The sequence below is a fragment of the Neofelis nebulosa genome, chromosome 18 (assembly GCF_028018385.1).
Source record: "Neofelis nebulosa isolate mNeoNeb1 chromosome 18, mNeoNeb1.pri, whole genome shotgun sequence".
NCBI classification, from domain to species: domain Eukaryota; kingdom Metazoa; phylum Chordata; class Mammalia; order Carnivora; family Felidae; genus Neofelis; species Neofelis nebulosa.
This window is the reverse complement of record NC_080799.1, coordinates 45,585,560-45,610,152: the sequence shown is the minus strand read 5'-3', so window position 1 is coordinate 45,610,152 and position 24,593 is coordinate 45,585,560. Positions and strand designations below refer to the sequence as shown.

Here is a 24,593-nt window from a genome sequence, read left to right as displayed (position 1 = left end):
GTTAGGTATTCAAGAGCAAGCCAGATATCCTGAGCACTTGAGCTGAGAATGTCACTCTGTCTTTTTGCCAGCACTCTTCCCTTCCCTTGAAGACAAGAATCTCCTTTTGTTCACACAGAAATGTAAGTGAAGTCAGTAGAAAACACTGCCTTCTCTCCTCTTCCCTTTATCTCTCAAACTCCTCTTCACTACCTTCTGCCTTTCCCTTTCTCTGACTCAATCTCCCAGGCCCACTGCTCCACTCCAGCCATAATCAGGGTGTCATCCAGCTGCTGGCCTCTGCCCTGTCCATCCCCCAGTGAGAAATCTGGAGTAGGATTATGGAGTTCACAGGACTGATCAAGAAATATATGATCCTCAGAGCCCTCCTGCACAAGGTTACTGTCTGTGGAGACATGGCATCCTGGGTAAGGATCTCTATGTGTAGCCTCCTCACTCATCTCCCACAGTCACTGCTGGTCCCTGATCCTTACCCACCATTACAAATCAGCCATATTCTAGGGTCAGGAACCTGTCTATCTGACCCGAAGCACCAGGAGTCAGTGAGTATTTCTAAAATAAATGAGCACAAGGACCCCATGCATCTAGATATAGGAAATTACCGTCACCCCATAAAATTCTCTCGGGCTCCTCTGCACAAAGGGTGATCTTGTTACTATCCTCCATCACCTCAATTTCTGCTGGTTTGTTACCTGTGTGTATAGGAACCGTACTGTGTGCATTTGATGGGGAGTGAGAGTAGGTCCTCCTAGAAGCAAACACTGAAACAGAGAGAGAACAGTGAAAGTAGTATTGGGGATACTAAGAAAAACAAAGTGTAGAGCACCATGTGGGCAGAGAAAGCATGCAGGCAGATCTGACACATTTTTAAGATATATAATCACCATACTCTGTTAGCTCACACAGTCCTCTTCGAATTTCAAAATAGTTGTCATGTAAGGCAGTGAGATTTATGAGATTTGGGGTTATTTCCCTATGGTGTTATGTTTTCCTACCTGCATTCCCTCTTCGATAGTTAATCTGTGGCCTCAGATGAACACTTTAGAGTGTGGATGCACCTGCGAGCCTATATGTAATGGAATATGATTGTCTTCAGATCTCAGATGTAGAACTCTGATATACACATTCTTGTAATTATCGTTTTCTTTCTTTGCCTGGTAGGGCCTGAATTTTAATAGAAAAAGCATGTCTTTGTCTTATTGTTTAAAATGGCGATTCCCAATCCCTTGGCTGAGGTGTTAACAGTCTTAGTTTAATGAACTTCCGTGACCATCTGTTTTTTTTTCCTGAAGTACCAAAATGAACTTATTATTTCACTTGTAGGCAGGTTCTACAGAATGGAGTCAAAGTAAAACAATAAAATGCATATTCAGTGCATGTGAAATAGGTACATATTCTACATACATTCATACAAAAACTTTAGTTCAAAAATTAAGTCTGATCTAAAATGAAATCAGTCTGTGATTGCCTAGTGGAAATGCTTAGCTCCTACTATGTAAATATCATGAATCTATATGAACTATTAAAATTTGACAGTCAGTAGACAACTGTGTCCTACATTCATGTTTATTAAAAAACTGACATAAACAAACAAAGCCTGTACAAAAAATATTCCAAATCACGTATCACTTTGAAATAGTAATCTTGAGAGACATTATCACCTAGGACCCCCTCTTCCTCTACCCCGACCACGTCCTCTTCCTCTTCCTTGGCCTCGGCCTCTTCCTGCAACAGCTTCCCTTTTCTTAGATTTCACCTTCAGTTCAACATCCACAAGTAGTGTATCCAGAGGTAAGCTGTCTGGCAGTATAAAATATCGAATGTTATTTCCTCGAATACTCCGTGTTTCCAGTTACACTGGTTCTCTATCCTTCAAAGTAATTTTCACTGCTTTAAGATGTGTATTCATGCTGACATCTACATCTGTGATTGTTCCATGGACCTGTGTTCCATTCTTTAATTCAATGGTTACGGTTTCATGACTCAATTTCATCAAAAATCTTACGAGCTTCATCCTAGTGGTGCCGGCACTCTTTCAGTCGGATAGCGCACAAAACGCGACCACCCAAGTCCAAAAAGCCTAGGAGTATGACTGTGACCATCTGTTTTTGATGATTATTTGTGTGGAGATATCTTAATTGAAACTGTGAGAAGGGTGAGTGGACATTTCACAGACATTTTGCAGATGCATTCTGTGTTCAATGTCTTCTTTTTATTATGCCCTTAGAAACAAATATTACCTCTGTTTCACAGATAACACAGCTCAGGCTCTGTGTAGGTCCCAGTGAGAATTGGTATTCTGGCTGAGACAGCAGAAACACAGGTAAATCCTCGGGATATTGTGAGAAAAGTTTAAGGAGATAGATGCAAAGCTGTAGTCAGGGTGATGTCAGGGGTCCAGCAGGGGTGGCATCTGGCCAGCCCTGAATTGTAGGTTGACCGAGGCTGAAGGCTAATGCAGGCTCTCAGCTGATCTAGATCCTGTCTTCACTTTTAGTCTCACTGAGGGATGTGAACTTAGGCAGACAAGGATTTCCTTAAGACCAAGCTAAATTTCCTATATATCCAGGGCACTTTCTCACCCATAAATATCCAGAACCTTCAGACAACACGGGGAGACAACAACCTTTTTAGATGATCACCTAGGTGCACTTTGACAAAAATGACATTTCGGAGATGAACCCTGCACTGTGCACTGAGAGTGATCCCACATAGCAGCTCCGTGTGGAACTCATGCTCCCTGCTCAGGCTGTGGTCAGGAATGGCCTGCAACTGCATCTCACTGACCCCAGGACCCTCCCCTCTTCACCTCCTCAAACTCTGCTTACTGTCCTCAACTTCCCTTCTATTCCTGTGTGATTCAAGTTTCCCCCATTCCTTCACTGGTGCTTCCATTGTGGTGAACACAAGGTCTGTGTCATATAATGCATGTGCCCCGTTTCACACAGGACACCTGAGGCACCTACACTTAGGGGTGCATCTCATCCTTCACAGAACTCAAAACATTGTGTCTGTAAAGTGTGCACAACTACTCACGATACATCTGTCTTTGTGTAAAAATCCTCTTTCTTTTTGACAAGAGAAACCTACAGCTGACCTCATTACATGGAAATGACACAGCACATTATACATACATCCTGAGAAGCTTGAGATATGTTACACTGTCCTCAGGCAGGTTTGCAATTGAATTGCCAAGCCCTCACAACCATCTCTACGACATTCCCACCAAGTCTTTCCCGAAAAAGATGAATATGCTTTACAAGTCCCTCGTCCACTTCAGGTCATCTTACTAAATGGAGGAGGTGGGGGGTGGGGTCATAGCTCATGACTGGTGATGAAGGATGGTCCATAGGGTAGGACATGCAAAGCGGTCGTGGGTAAGGACCAGGCTCTCTTATATACATAATGGCCCACAGAACATAAATTAAAGGTATAATGTTTACGAGGCTGTGTCATCCCCCTCTTTCCGAATAGTAGGATTAGCATTCTCATTTTTTCAGTAGAGCATTTAGGTGCTGAGCATTAAGAGAGAAGTTTGGAATTCATTTTTGAGAGTAGACAGCCATCCAAGAAAGCCTTGTAATTGGCTCTTAGTTTTAGGTTGTGAGAGATTGTGAATGCCTTCAGTCTGCCTGGGTCCAGATGTGGGCCTTGTTCTGAGAACAGGTGAGCTAAATACCTAACCTGAGTTTGAGTAAACTGCAGTTTTTCTTTGGAGACTTTATGGGCTTAAGTTGTAAAACAAAAAGTTTTCCCAGGGGGGTGCTGTCTTCGTGTGAAGAGGCATGAGCAGGGAAGCAGAGAAACAAATCATCTACACATTGTAACAAAGTAGAGCCTGCAGAACACTTTCCATCATCCAAATCAGCCTTTAAGGTTTGTGGGAAACATGAAGCACTCTGTGAAACCCAGGGAGGTTGCAGTCCAGATGTATTGTCATTCATTTCCTGCAAGTGAAGGCAAAAAGATACCGGCTATCCTTATAAACTGGAATGCTAAAAACTACACCACATAGGTCAAGTACATTGAAAACTTTGCTTTCAATGGGAGTCAATGTAGGTACAGTGTGAAGTTTGGGAAGAAGGGGATGTCGAGGGATTACAGTGCTATTTATTTCTCGGAGGTCTTGGACAAAATAATATCCTCAGCATTTGGGTTTTCTCACAGGTATAATAGAGGTGTTATATGGACTACTGCAGGGGATTATGAGGCCATGAGCCTTGTAACATTCTATTATGGTGTTGATGCATTGAAGGCCTTCTTAAATTATAGGATATTGATTAATTCTAGGGAGAAGTTTTGCAGGATCGATTTGAATCTTGACGGGGGGTACACGGTGGATTCTGCCAAGATCAGTTGAAGATTTTGCCCATAACGAGGATGGGAGCTGATCCAATAGGAATAAATGATCAGTACCTCCAGACTCAGCTATAGTACCAGCACAGACACGGCACAGAAAAGGTGCCAAAGGATCCTGTTATCCCTTTTTGCTATTTTGGTTACTGTTGTCAAATTCTAGAATTATTTTCCCTTTTGGGCAAAAGAAATTCCAGCATGGTATTTTTCTAAGAAATCTCAGTCCAGGTAATCAATACGGGTCGAAGAACTAAGGAGAATAGGGTGTATATCTCTCAAAGGGCCTTGATCAAAGGGAATAGGTTCAGAGGTAGGAACGTGTTGAAATCTAATAGATCCCCCCTAATTGAGCTGTTTTTGTACCCCGAGGCTAAGGCTGCTTTATAGCACTCGGGTTAGTTGCAGCTTCAGTAAAGACAGAGATACATTCATTCCCAATCGGGAGAGTAGTTTCTCCAAAGAGATTAAGATGGAGGCTTGGGAAGGGCTCCGTGGTTCCTTGGGATCCCATCTTTGGGAATTGGGAGGACATTGAAAAGGTTGGAAAGAGGGCTGCAGGGCCTTGAAGCTCTTAAATTTATAACCATCTTTTTTCAATGTCCTAGTTCTTGTGGTCACAGCAGGAACTAGACTTCTAGTTTCTGGGGGTCTTTATTTGCTGGAGTTGAGCATTGAAAATTTAACAGTCTTTCCACTAGATGACTCATCTTGGGTCTGAGCAAAGTGATTTTCCAGGTTAATTAAACCTGGAGTGGACATAGTTTCCCATTCTATTCTTGGTCCTTTTAACTAAAAGGGAAAGGTCCCAGACTAGCACATTAATAAACATAGATCTAAAGGAGGAGCAGAGTTAATTAAAGACAATTTAGAGTCAAAGGTGATAATCGTGAACAGATTCATGAGGCTTTTTTGGTATAAGACTGAACTTTCTTTCAACCTTCAGGCTTAGGAAAAGCCGTTAAAATTGTTCAGTGGAGGGGCATCTGGGTGGCTCAGTCGGTTAAGCTCTTTATCTTGTTGAGGTCCCAATAGTTCATTTTTGCTTTTATTTCCCTTGCCTCCAGAGACATGTCAAGTTAGTAGTTGCTGAGGCCAAGGTCAAAGAGGTTTTTGCCAGCTTTCTCCTCTAGGATTGTGATGGCTTCCTGCGTTACGTTTAGGTCTTCCATCCGTTCTGAGTTTGCTTTTGTGGATGGTGTAAGGAAGTGGTCCAGTTTCATCCTTTGCATGTCACTCTCCAGTTTTCCCAGCACCATTTGCTGGAGAGACTTTTTTCCATTGGATCTTCTTTCCTGCTTTGTCAAAGATTAGTTGGCCATACGTTTGTGTGTCCATTTCTGGGTTCTCTATTTGTTTCCGTTGATCTATGTATCTGCTTTTGTGCCAGTACCATACTGTGTTGATGATTACAGCTTTGTGATACATCCTTAGGTCCGGACTTGTGGTACCTCCATTCTCCTTTCTTTGTCAGGATTGCTTCAGCTATTTGGGGTCTTTTCTGGTTCCATATAAATTTTAGGGATTTTGTTGTAGTTCTATGAAGAATGCTGGAGTTATTTTGATAGGGATCACATTGAATATGTAGATTTCTTTGGGTAGTGTCAACACTTTAACAATATTTGTTCTTCCAATCCGTGAGCATGGAATATTTTTCCATTTTTTGGTGTCTTCTCCAATTTCTTTCATAAGCTTTCTATAGTTTTCAGTGTATGGATTTTTCACCCCTGTGGTTAGGTTTATCCCTAGATATTTTATGGTTTTTGGTGCAATTGTAAATGGAATCAATTTCTTGATTCTCTTTCTGCTGCTTCTTTATTGGTGTATAGGAATCCAACCGATTTCTGTGCATTGATTTTATATTCTGCGACTTTGCTGAATTCATGGATCAGTTCTAGCAGTGTTTCTGGGGGAATCTTTTGGATTTTCCACGAAGAATATCTTATCAACTGCAAAGACTGAAATTTTGACTTCCTCCTTGTCGATTTGGCTGCCTTTTATTTCTTTGTGTTGTCTGATTGCTGAGGCTAGGATTTCCAACACTACGCTGAATAAGAGTGGTGACCATGGACATCCTTGTCAGGTTCCTGACCTTAAGGGGAAAGGTCTCAGTTTTTCCGCATTGAGTGTGATATTAGAAGTGGGTCTTTTGTATCTAGCTTTTATGATCTTGAGGTATGATCCTTCTATGCCTTTCTTGAGGGTTTTTATCAAGAGAGGATGCTGTATTTTGTCAGATTCATTCTCTGCATCTATTGAGAGGATCAAGTGGTTCTTTTTCTTTCTTTTATTAATGTTATGTATCATATAGGTTGATTTCCAGATATTGAACCAGCCTTGCATCCCAGGCATAAATCCCACTTTGTCGTTGTGAATAATTCTTTTAATGTATTGTTGGATCTGCTTGGCTAGTATCTTGTTGACAATTTTTGCATCCATGTTAATCAGGGAAATTGGTCTGTAGTTCTTTTAAGTGGGGTCTTTGTCTGGTTTTGGAATCAAGGTAATGCTGGCCTCAGAGAATGAGTTTGGTAGCTTGTCCTCCATTTCTATTTTTTGGGAAAGCTTAGGTGTTAACTCTTCTTTATAAAAGAAGATTAGGTGTTAACTCTTCTTTAAATGTTTGGTAGAGTTCCCCTGATAAGCCATCCGGCAGCCCTGGACTCTTGGTTTTGGGAGATTTTTGATTAATAATCCACTTTCTTTACTGGTGATGGGTCTATTCAAATGTTCTATTTCTTCCTGTTTCACTTTTGGTAGCTTATATGTTTCTGGGAATTTCTCCATTTCTTCTAGATTTCCCAATTAAATGGCATATAATTACTCATCATATTCTCTTAAGATTGTTTTTTTATTTCTGCAGTGTTGTGATCTCTTCTCTTTCATTCTTAACTGTATTTATTTGGGTCCTTTCCTTTTTTTGTTGTCATCAATCTGGCTAGGTTTTTATAAATTTTGTTCCTTCTTTCAAGGAACCAGCTCCTGGTTTTACTGATCGGTTCTGTTTTCTTGACTTTGGTATCATTGGTTTCTGCTCAAATCTTTATTTTTTCCCTTCTTCTACCTGTTTTGGGCTTTTTTTTCTGTTCTTTCTCCAACTCTTTAATGTGTAAGGTTAGATTGTGTATTTGAGACCTTCCTTCTTTAGGAAGGCCTGGATTTCTATATACTTCCCTCTTATGACTGTCTTTGCTGCATCCCAGAGGTTTCAGGCTGTTGTATTATCATTTTCATTGGCTTCCGTGTACGTTTTAATTTCCTCCTTAATTTCTTGGTTAGCCCATTCATTCTTTAGTAGGATGTTCTTTACTCTCAAAGTTTTTGTGGGGTTTCCAACTTTTATCTTATGGTTGATTTTGAGATTCATAACATTGTGATCTGAAACTATGCATGGTATGATCTTGATCCTTTTATACTTGTTGAGGGTTGATTTGTGACCCAGTAAAGTAATCCATTCTGGAGAATGTTCCATGTACACTGAAGAAGAATGTGTATTCTTCTCCTTTAGGAAGAAATGTTCTGAATATGTCTGTTAAGTCCATCTGGTCCAGTGTGTCATTCAAAGCCATTGTTTGCTTGTTGATTTTCTACTTAGATGATCTGTCCATTGTTGTAACTGGGGAGTTGAAGTCCCCTACTATTATGGTATTATTATCAAAAGGTGTCTTTGTGTTTGTGATTAATTGATTTATATATTTGGGTGCTCTCATGTTGGGGGTTTAAATGTTTACATTTGTTAGTTCTTCTTGGTGGGTAGTCCTCTTAATTATGATATAATGCCCTTCTTCATCTCTTTGCACAGTCTTTATTTTAAAATCTAGTTTGTCTGATATCAGTATGGCTACTTGCTGTTTCTTTTGGCGACCATCAGCATGATAGATCCCCTTACTTTCTATCTGAAGGTGTTCTCAATCCCCTTACTTTCAATCTGAAGGTGCCTTTAGGTCTAAAATGGGTCTCTTGTAAACAGCTTATACAGAGATTTTATTTTCTTACTTGTTCTCATACCCTACGTCTTTTGATTGGAGCATTTAGTCCATTGACATTTAGAGTGAGTAGTGAAAGATATACATTTATTGCATTGTTTTGCCTGTAGACTTGGAGTTTCTGGTGGTTGTCTCTGGTCCTTTCTAGTCTTTGTTGCTTTTGGTCTTTCTGTTTCATCTTTTCTCCCCTCAGAGAGCCCCCTTAACATTTCTTGCAAGGCTGGTTTAGTGGTCACAAACTCCTTTAGTTTTTGTTTGTCTGGAAAACCCTTTATTTCTCCCTTATCTTGAATGACAGCCTTGCTGGAGAAAGAATTCTTGGCTGCATATTTTTCTGATTCAGCATGGTGAATATATTCAGCCACTCTTTTCTGCCTTGGATGGTGAGGTCTGTGTCCGTCCCAGATAGAAAAGTTTCCCCTACCATTTGCTCACATAAACCTTCTGCCCCTTTTTCTCTCTTTTCATCTTCTGGGACTCCTATGATTCAGATGTTATCCCTTTTTTTTCTTTTTTTAAGACTGATTTCTCTACTTCTTGCATTATGCTCTTTTGCCTTTGTTTCCCTATTTTTTCATGCTTAATTATTATCCATAATTTTGTCTTCTGTAATGTTGATTCACTATTCCGCTTTATCCACTTTTTCCACCATGGCATCCATTCAAGATTGCATCTCGGTTATAGTTTTAATTTCATCCTAACTAGATTTTACTTCCTTTATCTCCACAGGAAGGGAAATGGATTCTATGCTTTTCTCAGCCTGTGCTAGTATTCTTATTATTGTGGTTCTAAATTCTAGTTCAGACATCTTACCATATCTTTGTTGAATAATCCCCTGGCTGCCATTTCTTCCTGTTATTTCTTTTAGTTTGAATTCCTTCACTTTGTCATTTTGGAGGAAGTAAAAACATTAATAAAATAAAAATTAAGTTAAAAAATTAAAAACACAAAAAAATCAAGTAAAGGTAGCTATATCCTGCATGTGTTTCAGTCTGGTGGTTGAAAGAAGTTTGATAGAATAGAGGAATAAAGGAAATAAGTGAAAAAAAATTAAAAATTTAAAAAAGTAAGAAAAAGTTTAAAAACTTAAAACATATATACAACAAAATAGAATAAAATTAAATGAAGAAATTAAGTAGAATAAAAATATTTACCAAAAATTTTTAAAAAACATGGTAAAACTAATTTTTTAAAAGGAAAATAAAAATATTTTTTTCCTTTCTGTATGCAAGAAAAAGAAAAGAAAGATGAAAAAGGGAAAAAAATCGAACACATGAACCAGCAGACAGAATGAAATCTGCATCAAGTTACATTCAGTTTCCCCTAGAACTCCAACTATGAAGCACTCTGTAATCCATACTCTAAGCAGGCAGAGACATTTGTGGTCATCCTCTAGGGCATGTGCTTAGAGGGCACAGTTGAGCTGGGCTTGATATAATGGCTCCATTTTCCACTAGGTGGTGCTGCTTTGCTTACTGGGCTGGATTGTTGTGGCATGTGAGCACGTGCATGCACATGCATGAGACAGGTGAAACTGGCATCACCCAGCTTCCTAGTTTCTGGCACAGGAACCCTGTGCTCTCACCCACCCGCAGTCAGGTACTCCTCCTTTGTCTCTGGCTTCCATCCACTCCCCGCTTCTACACTGTCCATGTCCAAGCAGTCAGCCTGCCAGGTGGCACCTTTCTCTATCGAATTTTATCTCAGATGGGGTTGTGTTTCCAAACCCCTCACTTCTGAGAACTCTGCTGCTTGGACCCACTCCGACCATCTGGGGAAGGTTCTCACTGAGCAATGGCTGGATGCTAGCTTACCCCAGAAAATGTTCATGCGATCCTTGTAGTGGCAAAGGTTCAGAGATTATGGCAAATTACAACACATAGCTGGCACCAGGTTTCACTCCACTCTGGCATCTTTGTTCTAATACCAGGAAATATGGCTGCTCTCCAGGGTCCGCTGGGACCTTTGCCTGTATGGCCTCTACCAAATGCCCTCCAAGCAGGGGAACCACTTCTCCACATGTGGCCCACAGACCCCTCGGGCCTCACTCTCTGCTACTGGGTATTCACCCATCCCACCAGAGCACCGCCAGGTATTGAGCTCTGGAATTTCCAACTCTGTGCTCCCCTGTTTATAGAGTCCTAATGGTATTGAAACCCTCTCCTTTCTCCCCATCAATGGGGAGCAGATTTCTGTTTTGGGAACAGATTTCTTGTTCAGTCCCTTATGGGTGTTTCCACTCTTTCTCTCAAGCAGCTTTCAGGGGAGTGTTTTTCCTGTTCTTTCCCAGTGCACCACACTCTCCCCCAGTTTCTCTGTCCTCTCTCCCCCAAAACAGCTCCTTACCATCCGTGGCTTCTCTCTCCCCCACATAACCTCTCTGCACCACGTACCTGCCAAGTCCTGTGGCTCAAATAATGCACATTGGTGTGTTAATCCTCAGATCAGTTTCCTAAGTTTGCAAAAATGGTTTGGTGCTGATCTTGCTGCATTTCAAGGATGAGAGAAGCTGAGACCTTCCATGCTACTCTGCCATCTTGGCCCCACCCTGAGAAGTTTCTGTTTCTCTAAATCTAGTTCAGGATGTTACCAGTGGGAGAGTTTTATGCAATATTTGGCCTAGCCCTCAGCAACAAGCATGTGAGCCAGCTGATAAAAATCTGAGAAACCAGGTTGGTAAGTTGGAATGAATATGTTAAATTGTTCAGCAAAGGTATCATGGTCTTCAGTCACTTTAGGGTATGCTCTAACTCTGGCTTGAAATTTAGCTTTAGTCTTATGCACATAAAATACTTGGGGTCTGTTTACTTTGATGAGTTCCCAATAGCTTATTTTTGCTTTTGATTCCTTTGCCTTAGGAGATGTATCTAGAAAATTGTTCCTGTAACTGATGTCAGAGAAATGACTGCCTGTGTTTTCTTCTAGGATTTGTATGGATTTATGTCTTTAATCAGTTTTGAGTTTATTTTTGTGTATGGTGTTAGAAAGTAGTCCAGTTTAATTATTTTATATGTAGCTGTCTAGTTTCCCCAGCAGAAGTATTGAAAAGGCTGTCTTTTCCCTATTGTATATCCTTGTCTCCTTAGTCATAGATTGGCCATCTACCTGTGGGTTTATTTCTGGGTTCACTATTCTGTTCCATTGATCTATGTGTCTGTTTTTGACCTAGTACCATCCTGCTTTGATTACTACAGCTTTATAGTATATCTTCAAATCTGGATTGTGCTATCTCCAGCTTTCTTCTTTATCATTATTGCTTTGGCTACTTGGGGTTTTCTGTGGTCCCATACGTATTTTAGGATTATTCTAGTTTTGCACAAAAATCCTTTTGCTATTTTGATAGGGGTTGCATTGAATCTGTAGATTGCTTTGGGTAATATGGACGTCCCAACAATGCTCATTATTCCAATCCATGAGCAGGGAATATCATTCCATTTGTGTTATCTGTGATTTCATCAGTGTTTTACAGTTTTCAGAATGCATGTCTTTCACCTCTCATAAAGAACTTTTGCACTACAAAGGATACCATCATCAAAACAAAACACAACCTACTGAATGGGAGAATGTATTTGCAAATGATATTGTGATAGGATTTAATATCTAAAATATATTGGGATGAGCACTGGGTGTTGTATGGAAACCAATTTGACAGTAAATTTCATATATTAAAAAATAAATAAATAAATAAATAAGATAAAATATAAAAAGAACTCCTACAATTCAACACCAAAAGCAATCCAATTAAGAAATGGACAGAGGACCAGGGGCGCCTGGGTGGCGCAGTCGGTTAAGCGTCCGACTTCAGCCAGGTTACGATCTCGCGGTCCGTGAGTTCGAGCCCTGCATCAGGCTCTGGGCTGATGGCTCGGAGCCTGGAGCCTGTTTCCGATTCTGTGTCTCCCTCTCTCTCTGCCCCTCCCCCGTTCATGCTCTGTCTCTCTCTGTCCCAAAAATAAATAAAAAACGTTGAAAAAAAAATTAAAAAAAAAAAAATGGACAGAGGACCTGAAAAGACATTTTTCCAAAGAAGTCATACTGATGGCCAACAGACACATGAAAAGATCAGATGCTCAATATCATTCATCAGCAGGGAAATGCAAATCAAAACTGTATTGATACCACCTCAAGCCTGTTAGAATGCCTAAAATCAAGAACACAGAAAACAAGTGTTGGTGAGGATGTGGAGAAAGGAGAACCTCATGCACTGTTGTTGGGAATTTAAGTTGTTACAGCCACTGGGGAAAACAGTATGGTATTTACACGCAAAATTAATAACACATATACCACATGACCCAATAGTACCCCACTTGATCTTTACTCAAGGAAAAGGAAAACACTAACTAGAAAAGATACACACCGTTATGTTTATTGCAGCACTATTTACAATAGCCAAGATATGGAAGCAACCTTAGTGCCCATTAGTAGACAAAAGGATAAGGGAAAATGGCATACGTACATGATGGAATATACACCTTTAAAAAGCATGAGATCATGCCATCTGAGACAACATAGAAGGGCCTGCAGGGCATTATACTGAGTGAAATAAGTCATGCTGAGAAAGACAAATACCATATGATTCTACTCATACATGGAATCTAAAATAATGAACAAGAAAATAAGCAGAATCAGAACTATAAATACAAAGAATAAAATGATGGTTGCCAGATGGCTGGGGGGTCCAAAATGGAAGAAGGGGAGAAGGAGATACAGGTCTCCATTTGTGAATGGAGTAAGTCATGGGAATAAAAAGCAGAGCATAAGGAATACTTATTATGATATTAATATAATATGTAATATACTATATAATAATGTGATACTGTAATAGTGATGTAATGAGATAGGTGGTAGCTATGTGGTAGAGTCCCTCCCTAAGGAATGTGGTAGAAGACTTCTCAGAACAAAGGAAGGCAATATGGCCCCATGAACTCCCACACACATATGCATAGCTCTGACGTAACTTGGACTGGGTCCAATCAGACTATATATGTCAGCACATATGGGAGACAAAAATTAGAAATTGCATAAAAGGCTACACTCCGCTGCACTCGGGGTTCAGTTTTTCGAGTATGAACCCACTGAGTCTGGGCAAGCACGACGCAAAAAATTGCTTCCGGGACAAAGAAAGCCTCAGTGTCCTGTCTCTGTGCAAGAATCCTGCTATATTTCTTGGGGGCTTGCTTGCGGGACTCGGGGATGGTGTGTTTCCACCTCCTTTATCACTGGGGTATGAACTTTGAATCACCAGGAGAAGTGACCTCGCCTCGTGCCAGCAGACCACTTGATTCTTAGGAGACTAGCCCCTCCCGACCCACTGGGGCAAGGACCCCAGATGCACAACAGAACCTGGTGAGGCCCAGGAATCAGCTCAGGGAGCGCGAGTGGTCAGACTGGTAAAAACCCAGGTTCGTTTTGGTAGACCTGCCCCTAAGAGTCAGAAGGGGAGCCTGATCACCTCCCAGAGATGCCTGAGTAGTTCCATAATGAATAAGAAATGAAGCCGCAACTCTAAGGCCCTGGGCACCGGGCAACAGGCTGGAGTCACTCTATGACTGTGTGTGACTAAGATGGACAGTGGAAAGTTTCCAACCTGATGAGGCGGCTAAAGCGAGTGCTGAATCCCAATCCGTGGTTCTCTGGTGACCAATATGGCTTAAGGCGGTGTCAGAATTCCTCGGGAGTCTTATCTGGGTCAGGACTTGATATTGGACCTGCCAATGCTAAGAGGTGCCTGAAATACCTTCTGGAGAATGGAGATTCCTGGTCTCCTGAGGCAGGCATTCAGTCAGTACTATCTTAAAGTTCAATCTATATTGTTGAAGGGAGGGTAAATGGTCAAAATTTCCTTATGTAAGCGTTGTAAGTTAGGTGCCAACCTTCTGGCCCATAAAGGGGCTGATAAAAGCAAGTTCTTGCAGACTTGCCCTCTGAGGGCTCTTCTCAGGAAAGGCCACCTGTGAGACCCTCATGCCCTCCTTATCCAGGATTGTCAGAGATGAAAAATCTTCCCCTCAAAAGGAAGACACATTCAATGTATCTGTTGACTAAAATGCTTCATGGTGAATTTGATCCCATGAATGTTCCATTTTCGTTGGAATATCCTAAGCAAATAAAAAGACCTGAGCAAAGGTGCAGACAACCCTGATCAATATATAGAAGTTTTCCAAAACCTATCCCAGGGTGTGGGGGAAGAAAAAGACACAGGCCATCCCTAGTAAAGAGGACTCTAACACTCTTTCACTGTTTTTCCTAATAGATTCCAGTTACTGTAACTGTATGTGGGGGCCTCTTGCTCATTCATTTCCTGGGTCAATGACTATGGTGATTAGAGCCAACTGTCTCTAGTTAGTCTACCTCAGATTGGAGGCTTTCAGGAATATTCCCAAGCCGCTGCCAAAACTCCTTTTAATTGGTGGAAGTTCTCGGGCTTCTCTAGCCCTACACGGACTGCCTAATTCCACTTGTTGGTGGAAAAAACCCTGACATCTGCTCATCTGTTCAAGTTGACAGACTTGAGGACCAGGAGACCTCTCTCTCTGCCCTCTAGGCTTTTATCTGCCTCAGGCTTTTAGGCAGAATCTTGCCTCTTCTGCCTTCCCCCCCTCCTCCTGTATCTGCACCACCTTCGATGAGGCCTGCATAACTGGCTCCTAGACCATCCTCAGTACCTCAGGCACCATTGGTTTCGCCTCCCACCTTCTAATGTCAGGGAGTGAAGAGCATTCCCTTGGGCCACCCAATTCAGATCTCCCCACCAGTGTCCCAGGTAAAAACTGACAATAGGGAACAATTGAGTGTCTTTTAAGTGGATGCAAGAGAAACTTAATTAGGTATATAAACGTAAGTTTGTTGGCTTAATTAAAAGTAGAGTTATGAGCATTAAATAGAAAACTTTATCTAGGTTTAATAAAGGTCAAATATGCTCATGTTATCTGTGTTGCAATTTGTTAGAAAAAAAGGTAACTTAAAATGATGGTTAATTCTTTCTCAAAATTTTCATGGATAATTGTGAAGATAGCTTTCAAAGTATATGGTAACCTGAAATGTAAAAGTTTTGCTAGAATGAAAAATTGAAATTGAATTCATTGGACATCTAGGTCTTTTCCAAATGAGATAAAGTGCTAAAGTGTTGACAATAGTCTTTGGATTACAAGGCCAGATAAATATATGGGCCAACCTTTGGGTAGGCCTCAGGAAGCCTCTCAGGCAGCCCCCTTCTGCAAGGACATCTGGGCCTTGGATATTACATGGTGATATTCCACGTTCCAGGCTGAGTAATCTTGCTCCTCTTCTGGACACCAAGTGTAGGGTTAGGGTTTGAGATAGGGTTAGGGTTCAGTTGAGGGATCTGGTTAGGGTTAGGTCCCAGGAGAGCCCAGGGGCTGAACCCACAGCAGTGCACTTGTCTCCCCAAAGAGCTGAGTGGAGGGCACAAGGGAGGGTGCCGGTCAAGATCAGTCTTTGGGTTCCAAGGCCACACAACTCTATGGGCCACTGGTTGGGTAGGCCTCAGTAATCCTCTTGGGCTGCTGCAGCAGGGCCTTGGAAATGACATGGTGATGTTCCAGGTTCTTTGCTGAGTGGTCCTGCATGGATTTAGGACACCAGGCATGTGGTGTTGTCAGACTTTGGTATTGGGTCCCCGTGGGGGGAGAGCCTTAGCTAGGGTTAGGATTCGGTCCAGGGACGTTGCCAGGGCCGAAGCGACTCCAGTCTCATGATCTCCCTCGAGGGCTGAAGTGAGGGCCCATGCGATCAAGTGCGGGTCAAGTGTAGGGTTAGGATTGGAGATGGGGTTAGGTTTCGGTTGAGGGTTCTGTGTAGGGTTAGGGTAGGGTTACGGTTAAGTCCCAAGAGGCTCCTGATCCTGAATCCTCAGCAGTGCAGTTTTCTCCCCAAAGGGCTGAGTGGAGGGTACAAGGGAGGGTGCCAGTCAGGATTACCCTTTGGGTTTGAAGGCCACACAACTCTATGGTCCATGGTCGGGTCAGCCTCAGGAATCTTCTGGGGCATCTGCAGCCGTGCATTGGAACAATATGGTGATGTTCCAGGTTTTATGCCGAGTGATCTTGCACCGCTTCTAGACCCCAGGAGTGTGGGGTTGTCAGACTTTGGTATTGGGTCTGCCTGGGAAGAGAGCCTTAGCTATGGTTAGGGTTCCGTCCAGGGACATCGCCATGGCTGAAGCGACACCAGGCTTGTGATGTCCCTTCAGGGCTTAAGTGAGGGCCCATGTGACATTGTGGGTCAAGTGTAGGGTTAAGTTTTGAGATAGTGTTAGGGTTTGGTTGAGGGTTCTGATTAGGGTTAAGTTTAGTGTTAGGTCCCATGAGACTCTAGACGCTGAACCCACAGCAGTGCATTTGTCTCCCTGAAGGGCTGAGTGGAGAGTACATGGATTGTGCCAATCAGGATCAGTTTTTGGGTTCCAACTATATGAGCCACTGGTCGGGTAGGCCTCAGGAATCCTCTCGGGCAGCTGCAGCCAGGCCTTGGAAACGACATGGTGATGTTCCAGGTTCATGCCGAGTAATCCTGCACTGGACCGCAAGGGGTGTGGTGTCAGACATTGGTATTTGTTCCCCATGGGGAGAGAACCTTATCTAGCATTAGGGTTTGGTCCAGGGACCTCACCAAGGCCACTGCGACTTCAGTCTCATGATATCCCTCGAGGCCTCAAGTGAGGGCCCATGTGATGGTGCGGGCCTAGTTTAGGATTAGGTTTTGAGATAGGGTTACGATTCGGTTGAGGATTCTGGTTAGGGTTATGGTTATGGTTAGGGTTAAGGTTAGTATTAGTGTTAGGGTGAGGTCCCAGGAGGCTCCAGGCGCTAAACCCACAGCAGTGTAGTTGTCTTCCTGAAGGGCTGAATGGAGGACAAATATGAGGGTGTCGGTCAGGATTAGTCTTTGGTTTCCAGGCACACAAATCTATGGGCCAATTTTCGGGCAGGCCTCAGGACCCTCTCAGGCAGCTGAAGCCAGGCCTTGGAAAGAACATGGTGAAGTTCCAGGTTCTATGCCGAGTGATCCTGCACCTCTTCGTGACCCCAGGCGTGTAGTGTTGTCAGACTTTGGTATTGGTTCACCATGGGGAGAGAACCTTATCTAGCATTAGGGTTTGGTCCAGGGACCTCACCAAGGCCACTGCGATTTCAGTCTCGTGATATCCCTCGAGGCCTCAAGTGAAGGCCCATGTGATGGTGCCGGCCTAGTTTAGGATTAGGTTTTGAGATAGGGTTACGATTCGGTTGAGGATTCTGGTTAGGGTTAGGGTTAGGGTTAGGTTTAGTATTAGTGTTAGGGTGAGGTCCCAGGAGGCTCCAGGCGCTAAACCCACAGCAGTGTAGTTGTCTTCCTGAAGGGCTGAGTGGAGGACAAATATGAGGGTGTCGGTCAGGATTAGTCTTTGGTTTCCAGGCACACAAATCTATGGGCCAATTTTCGGGCAGGCCTCAGGACCCTCTCAGGCAGCTGAAGCCGGGCCTTGGAAAGAACATGGTGAAGTTCCAGGTTCTATGCCGAGTGATCCTGCACCTCTTCGTGACCCCAGGCGTGTAGTGTTGTCAGACTTTGGTATTGGTTCACCATGGGGAGAGAACCTTAGCTAGGTTTAGGTTTCGGTCCAGGGATGTCGCCAAGGCCGAGCGAACACAGTCTCGTGATCTCCCTCGAGGTCTGAAGTGAGGGCCCATGCGACGGTGCAGGTCTAGTTTAGGGATAGTTTTCGAGATAGTGTTAGGGTTTGGTTGAGGGTTCTGGTTAGGGTTAGGGTTATGTTCCAGGAGGCTCCAGGCACTGAACGCACAGCAGTGTAGTTGTCTCTCCAAAGGGCTGAGTGGAGCAAACGAGGTAGGGTGCCGGTCACCATTAGCCTTTGGGTTCCAAGGCAAGACATTTCCCTGGGCAATTGTCGGGTAGGGTCAGGAATCCTCTTGTGCAGCTTCAGCTGGGCCTTGGAAAGGACATGGTGTTGTTCAAGGTTCTATGCCGAGTGATCCTGCACCTTTTCAGGACCCCAGGAGCGTGGTGTTGTCAACCCTTGGTATTGGGTCCCCATGGGGAGACATCTTTAACTAGGATTAGGGTTCCTTACAGGTATGTCCCCAGGGCCGAAGCAACTCCAGTCTCATGATCTCCCTTGTGGGCTGAAGTGTGGGACCATTCAAAGGTGCGGGTCAAGTGTAGGGTTAGTTTTCGAGATGGGGTTAGGCTTCGGTTGAGGGTTCTGTTTAGTGTTAGGGTAGGTTTACGGTTAAGCCCCAGGAGGCTCTAGGTGCTGAAATCACAGGAGTGCAGTTGTCTCCCCGAAGGTTTGAGTTGAGGGCACAATGGAGTGTGCTGGTCAGGATTAGTGTTGGATCCCCAGACCAGACAACTCTATTGGCCAGTGGTTTTGTAGGCCTTAGGTATCCTCAAGGGCAGGTGCAGATGGGCCTTGGAAACACATGGTTATGTTCCAGGTTCTATGCCGAGTGATCCTGCACCTGTTCTGGACCCCAGGCCTGTGGTGTTGTCAGACTTTGTTATTGGGACCCATGGGGAGAGAGCTTTACCTAGGGATAGGGTTCGGTCCAGGGATGTCGCCAGGGCTGAACTGACTCCTGTCTCCCTCGAAGTATGAAATGAGGGTCCATGCGATGGTGCGGGTCAAATGTAGGGTTATGGTTCCATATAGGGTTAAGTTTCAGTGGAGTGTTCTAGTTAGGATTAAGATTAGGGTTAGGGTTAGGTCCCAGGAGGCTCCAGGCATTTAACCCACAGCAGTGCAGTTGTCTCCCTGAAAGGTTGAGGGGAGGGTACAAGGGAGGGTTCTGTTCAGGATTAATGTTTTCCAATGCCACACAACTCTATGGTCCACTGGTCCGGTAGGCCTCAGGAATTCTCTCAGGCAGCTGCAGATGCACCTTGGAAACAACATGGTGATGTTCCAGGTTCTATGCTGAGTAATCCTGCACCGCTTCATGACCCCAGGTGTGTGGTGTTGTCAGACTTTGGGATTGGGTCCCCATGGGGAGAGTACCTTAAGTAGGGTTAGGGTTCGGTCCAGGGATGTCGCCATGGCCCAAGAGACTCCAGTCTCATGATGTCCCTCGGAAGGCTGAAGGGAGGGCCCATTTGATGGTGCAAGTCAAGTGGAGAGTTATAGTTAACATGGGGTTTGGGTTTCAGTTGAGGGTTCTGCTTAGGGGTAAGTTAGGGTTAAGGTTACATCCCAGGAGACTCCATGCGGTGAACCCATAGCAGTGCAGTTTTTTCCCCCAACTCCTGAGTGGAGGGCACAAGGGAGGCTGCCGGTCAGGATTATTCTTTGTGTTCCAAGGCCAGACAACTCTTTGGGTTACTGTTCAGGTAGGCCTGAGGAATCCTCTCGGGCAGCTGCAGCCGGGCCTTTAAAACGACATGGTGATGTTCCAGGTTTTATGCTGAGTGATCTTGCATCGCTTCTGGCCACCAGGCATGTAGTGTTGTCAGACATTGGTATTGGGTCCCAATGGGGAGAGAGTCTTACCTAGGGTTAGAGTTCGGTCCAGGGAAGTCACCAGGGCCAAAGCAACTCCAGTTTCGTGATCTTCCTTGAGGGCTGTATTGAGTGCCCATATGAGGGTCCCAGTCAAGCATAGGGTTTGGGTTAGCGATAGGTTTAGATGTAGCATGAGGTTTATGATTAGGTTTATGGTTAGGGTTAGGGTTAGGTCCCAGCAGGCTCCAGGCACGGACCCTACAGCCGAGCAGTTGTCTCCCCAAAGGGCTTAGTCGAGTACACAAGGGAGGGTGCTGGTCACGTTTAGTGTTTGGGTTCCAAGGCTAGACAAATGTATGGGCTACCCTTCTTCAGGTAGGCCTCCGGATTCGTCTCGTGCAGTTTCAGTCACGTTTTGCAAATGCAATGGTGATGTTCCACGTTTCATCCCGAGTATTTCTGCACCTATTCTCGAACCCGTGTGCGTGCTGGTGTCAGACTTTGGAATTGGGTCCCCATGGGCAGAGAGTCTTAGCTACGTTTAGGGTTTGGTCCAGGGAAGTCGCCAGGGATGAAGTGACACCAGTGTTGTGAATTCCTTGGAGGGCTGAAGTGAGGGTACATGGGTGGCTGTGGCTCTGGTGTGGAATTAATGTGCTACATAGGGTTCGGTGTAGGGTGAAGGTTATGGTTAGGGTTACGTTTAGGGTTTGGATAGGTACCAGGAGACTTCAGGCACCTAACCCACAGCAGAGCATTTGTCTCCCTGAAGGGCTGCGTGCAGTGTAGAAGAAAGGGTGCCAGTCAGCATTAGTCTTTTTTGTCCAAGGCCAGACAAATGTATGGGCCACCCTTCAGGGAGGCCTCAGGAATCCTCTGGTGCACCTGCTGTGGCGCTTTTCAAATGACATGGTGAATTTCCACATTCCATGCCGAATATTTCTGCACCAATTCTCGAACCCATGTGCGTGCTGTTGTCAGACTTTGGAATGGGGTCCCCATGGGGATAGACATTTAGATAGGGTTAGGGTTTGGTCCAGGGAAGTCCCAGGGCTGACGAGACTCCAGTTTCGTGATCTTCCTCGAGGTCTAAATTGAGGGCCCATGAGAGGATGCGGGACAAGTATAGGGTTAGGGTTAGAGACAGGTTTAGGTGTAGCGTGAGGTTTATGGTTACATTTAAGTTTAGGGTTAGGGTTAGGTACCAGCAGGTTCCAGGCACTGACCTCACAGCAGACTTGTTGTCTCCCCAAAGGGCTTAGTGGAGTACACAAGGGAGGGTGCCGGTCACGGTTAGTCTTTGGGTTCCAAGGCTAAACAAATGTATGGGCCACCCTTCAGGTAGGCCTCAGGATTCGTCTCGTGCAGTTTCAGTCGCTCTTTGCAAATCCAATGGTGATGAGCCACGTTTCATGCCGAGTATTTCTGCACCGATTCTCAAACTCGTGTGCGTGCTGTTGTCAGACTTTGGAATTGGGTCCCCATGGGGAGAGAGCTTTAGCTACGGTTAGGCTTCGGTCCAGGGAAGTCGCCAGGGATGAAGCAACACCAGTGTTTTGAATTCCATGCAGGGCTGAAGTGAGGGTACATGGGCGGCTGCAGGTCTATTATAGAGTTAGTGTTCTAGTTAGGGTTAGATGTGTGGTAAGTGTTACGGTTAGCATTACGGCTATGGTTAGGGTTAGGTCCCAGGAGTCTCCAGGCTCTGAACAACACCAGAGCAGTTGTCTACCCAAAGTGGTGAGTGGAGTTTACAAGGGAGGGTGCCGTTCAGGAATAGTCTTTGGGTTCCAAGGCCAGAACAATGGATGCGCCACCCTTCTTGTGGGAGTCAGGAATCCTCTCATGCAGCTGCAGTCGTGCTTTTCAAATGACATGATGTTCCACATTCCATTCCAAGTATGCGCTGATTCTGAAACCTGTGTGTGTGCTGTTGTTAGACTTTGGAATTGGTCCCCAGAGGGAGAGAGCCTTATCTAGGGTTAGGGTTCGGTCCACGAAGGTCACCAGGGACGAAGTGACTCCAGTTTTGTGATCTTCCTCGAGGCCTGAATTGAGCGCCCATAAGAGGGTGCAGGTAAAGTATAGGGTTAGGGTTGGAGATAGGTTTAGATGTAGCGTGAGGTTTATAGTTAGGTTTATGTTTAGGGTTAGGTTTTGGTTTAGGTCCCAGCAGGTTCCAGGCACTGACCTCACAGCAGAGTTGTTGTCTACCCTAAGGGCTTAGTGGAGTACACAAGGAAGGGTGCCGGTCAGGGTTAGTCTTTGGGTTCCATGGCTAGATAAAAGTTGGGCCACTGTTCATTTAGGCCTCAGTATTCATCTCATGCAGCTGCAGTCGTGCTTTGCAAATGCCATGGTGATTTCCACGTTCCATGCTGAGTATTTCTCCACCGATTCTCAAACCCGTGTGAATGCTGTTGTCCGACTTTGGTATTGTTCCACTTGGGGAGAGAGTCTTAGATAGGGTTAGGGTTCAGTCCAGGGAAGTCACCAGGTCTGAAGCGACTCATTTCGTGATCTTATTCGAGGCCTGAATTGAAGACCCATGCGAGGGTGCGTGTCAAGTGTAGGGTTAGGTTTAGAGATAGGGCTAGGTGTAGGTTGAGGGTTATGCTTAGGGTACCGTTAGGGTCAGGTTTGGGTCCCAGGAAGCTCCAGGCACTGAACACACACAGAGCAGTTCTCTCCCTGAATGGCTGAGTGGAGTACACAACGGAGGGTGCCAGTCAGTATCACTTTGTAGGATCCAAGGCCAAAGAGATGTATGGGCCATCCTTGGAAATGGCCTCAGGAATCCCGTTGTGCAGGTGCAATCGTGCTTTGCAAATGACATGGCGATGTTCCATGTTCCTTGCCGAGTATTTTTGCTCCGATTCTCGAACCCGTTTGTGTGCTGTTGTTAGACTTTGGAACTGGGTCTCCATGGGGATAGACACTTAGCTAGGGTCAGGTTTCGGTACAGGGCATTCGCCAAGGCTGAAGCAAAACCAGTGTTTTGAATTCCATGGAGGACTGAAGTGAGGGCCCATGGGCGGCTGTAGATCTTGTTTAGAATTCGTGTGCTAGATAGGGTTAGGTGTAGGGTGAGGGTTATAGTTAGGTTTACAGTTACAGTTAGGTTTAGGTCCCAGGGGGCTCTAGGCACTGAAACCACAACAGTGCTGTTGTCTCCACGAAGGGCTGAGGTGGTGTCCCCAAGGGAGGGTGTCAGTCAGGATAAGTCTTTGGGTTCCAAGGCCAGACACATGTATGGGCCAGACAAATGTATGGACCACCCTTAGGGTAGGGCTCAGCAGTCCTCTCGTGCAGCTGCAGTCACGCTTTGCAAATGACATGGTGATGTTCAACATTCCGTGCCAAGTATTTCTGCATTGATTATCTAACCTGTGTGTGCTGTTGTCTGACATTGGAATTGGGTCCCCATGGGGAGAACGCCTTAGCTAGGGTTAGGGTTCATTCCAGGGAAGTCGCCAGGGCCGAAGCGACACCAGTGTTGTGAATTAAATGGAGGGCTGAAGTGAGGGAACATGTGCAGTTTTGGGTCTGGTGTAGAGCAAGTGGGCTACATAGGTTTCAGTGTAGGGTGAGAGTTATGGTTAGGGTTATGATTGGGCTTAGGGTTAGGTCCCAGGAGGGTCCAGGTTCTGAACTCAAACCAGAGCAGCTGTCTCCCCAAAGGGCTGAGTGAAGTTTACAAGGGAGGGTGCCGGTCAGGATTAGTCTTTGGGTTCCAAGGCCAGAAAAATGTATGGGCCACATTTTTTTAGGATCAGGAATCCTCTCATGCAGCTGCAATCACGCTTTGCAAATGACATGGCGGTGTTCCATTTTCCATGCCGAGTATTTCTGCACCGATTCTCAAAACCATGTCCGTGCTGTTATCAGACTTTGGAATTGGGTTCCCCTGGGGAGAGAGCCTTAGCTAGGGTTAGGGTTCGGTCCTGGGACGTCGCCAGGGCCGAAGGGACTCCAGTTTTATGATCTTCCTGGAGGGCTGAATTCAGGGCCTATGTGAGGGTGAGGGTCAAGTATAGGGTTAGGGTTCATGATAGGGTTAGGTTTCGGTTGAGGGTTATGGTTAGGGTTAAGGTTCAGGTTAGGGTTAGGTCCCAGGAGGCTCTAGCCTCTGAACTCACACCAGAGCAGATGTCTACCCGAAGGCCTGAGTGGAGTATACAAGGGAGGGTGCTGGTCAGAATTAGTCTTTGGGTTCCAAGGCTAGACAAATGTATGGGCCACCCTTCAGGTGGGCCTCAGCATTCGTCTCGTGTAGCTGCAGTCGCACTTTGGAAATGACATGGTGATATTCCACGTTCCATGCCGAGTATTTCTGCACCGATTCTCGAACCCGTGTGCATGCTGTTTTCAGACTTTCGAAATGGGTCCCCATGGGGAGAGAGTCTTAGCTACGGTTAGGCTTTGGTCCAGTGAAGTTCCCAGGGATGAAGCGACACCAGTGTTGTGAATTCCATGGTGGGCTGAAGTGAGGGCACATGGGCAGCTGTGGATCTCGTGTAGAGTTAGTGTTCTGGTTAGGGTTAGGTGTAGGGTGAGGGTTAGGGTTAGGGTTACGTTTAGGGTTTGGGTTAGGGCCCAGGAGACTCCAGGCACTGAACCCACAGCAGAGCAGTTGTCTCCCCGTAGGGCTGAATGGACTACACTAAGTAGGTTGCCGGTCAGGATTAGTCTTTGTCTTCCTAGGCCAGACAAATATATGGGCCAAACTTCGGGTCAGCCTCTGGAATCCTCTTGTGAAGCTGCAGTCGCACTTTGCAAATGACATGGTGAAT

At 44.8% G+C, this 24,593-nt stretch overlaps 1 protein-coding gene, 1 long non-coding RNA gene and 1 pseudogene across 2 annotated transcripts in view; 1 reads left to right on the top strand and 2 right to left on the bottom strand.

The window, feature by feature from the left end:
- Positions 1-24,593, bottom strand: part of IL9R (interleukin 9 receptor) — a 218,714-nt gene that overhangs the window by 123,774 nt on the left and 70,347 nt on the right. The window lies entirely within an intron of this gene.
- Positions 1-24,593, top strand: part of LOC131500681 (uncharacterized) — a 49,104-nt gene that overhangs the window by 16,808 nt on the left and 7,703 nt on the right. The gene's annotated exons all lie outside the window — the stretch shown is intronic.
- The window catches only part of LOC131500675 (small nuclear ribonucleoprotein Sm D1-like), a 43,249-nt pseudogene continuing 19,948 nt past the window's right edge, over positions 1,293-24,593 (bottom strand).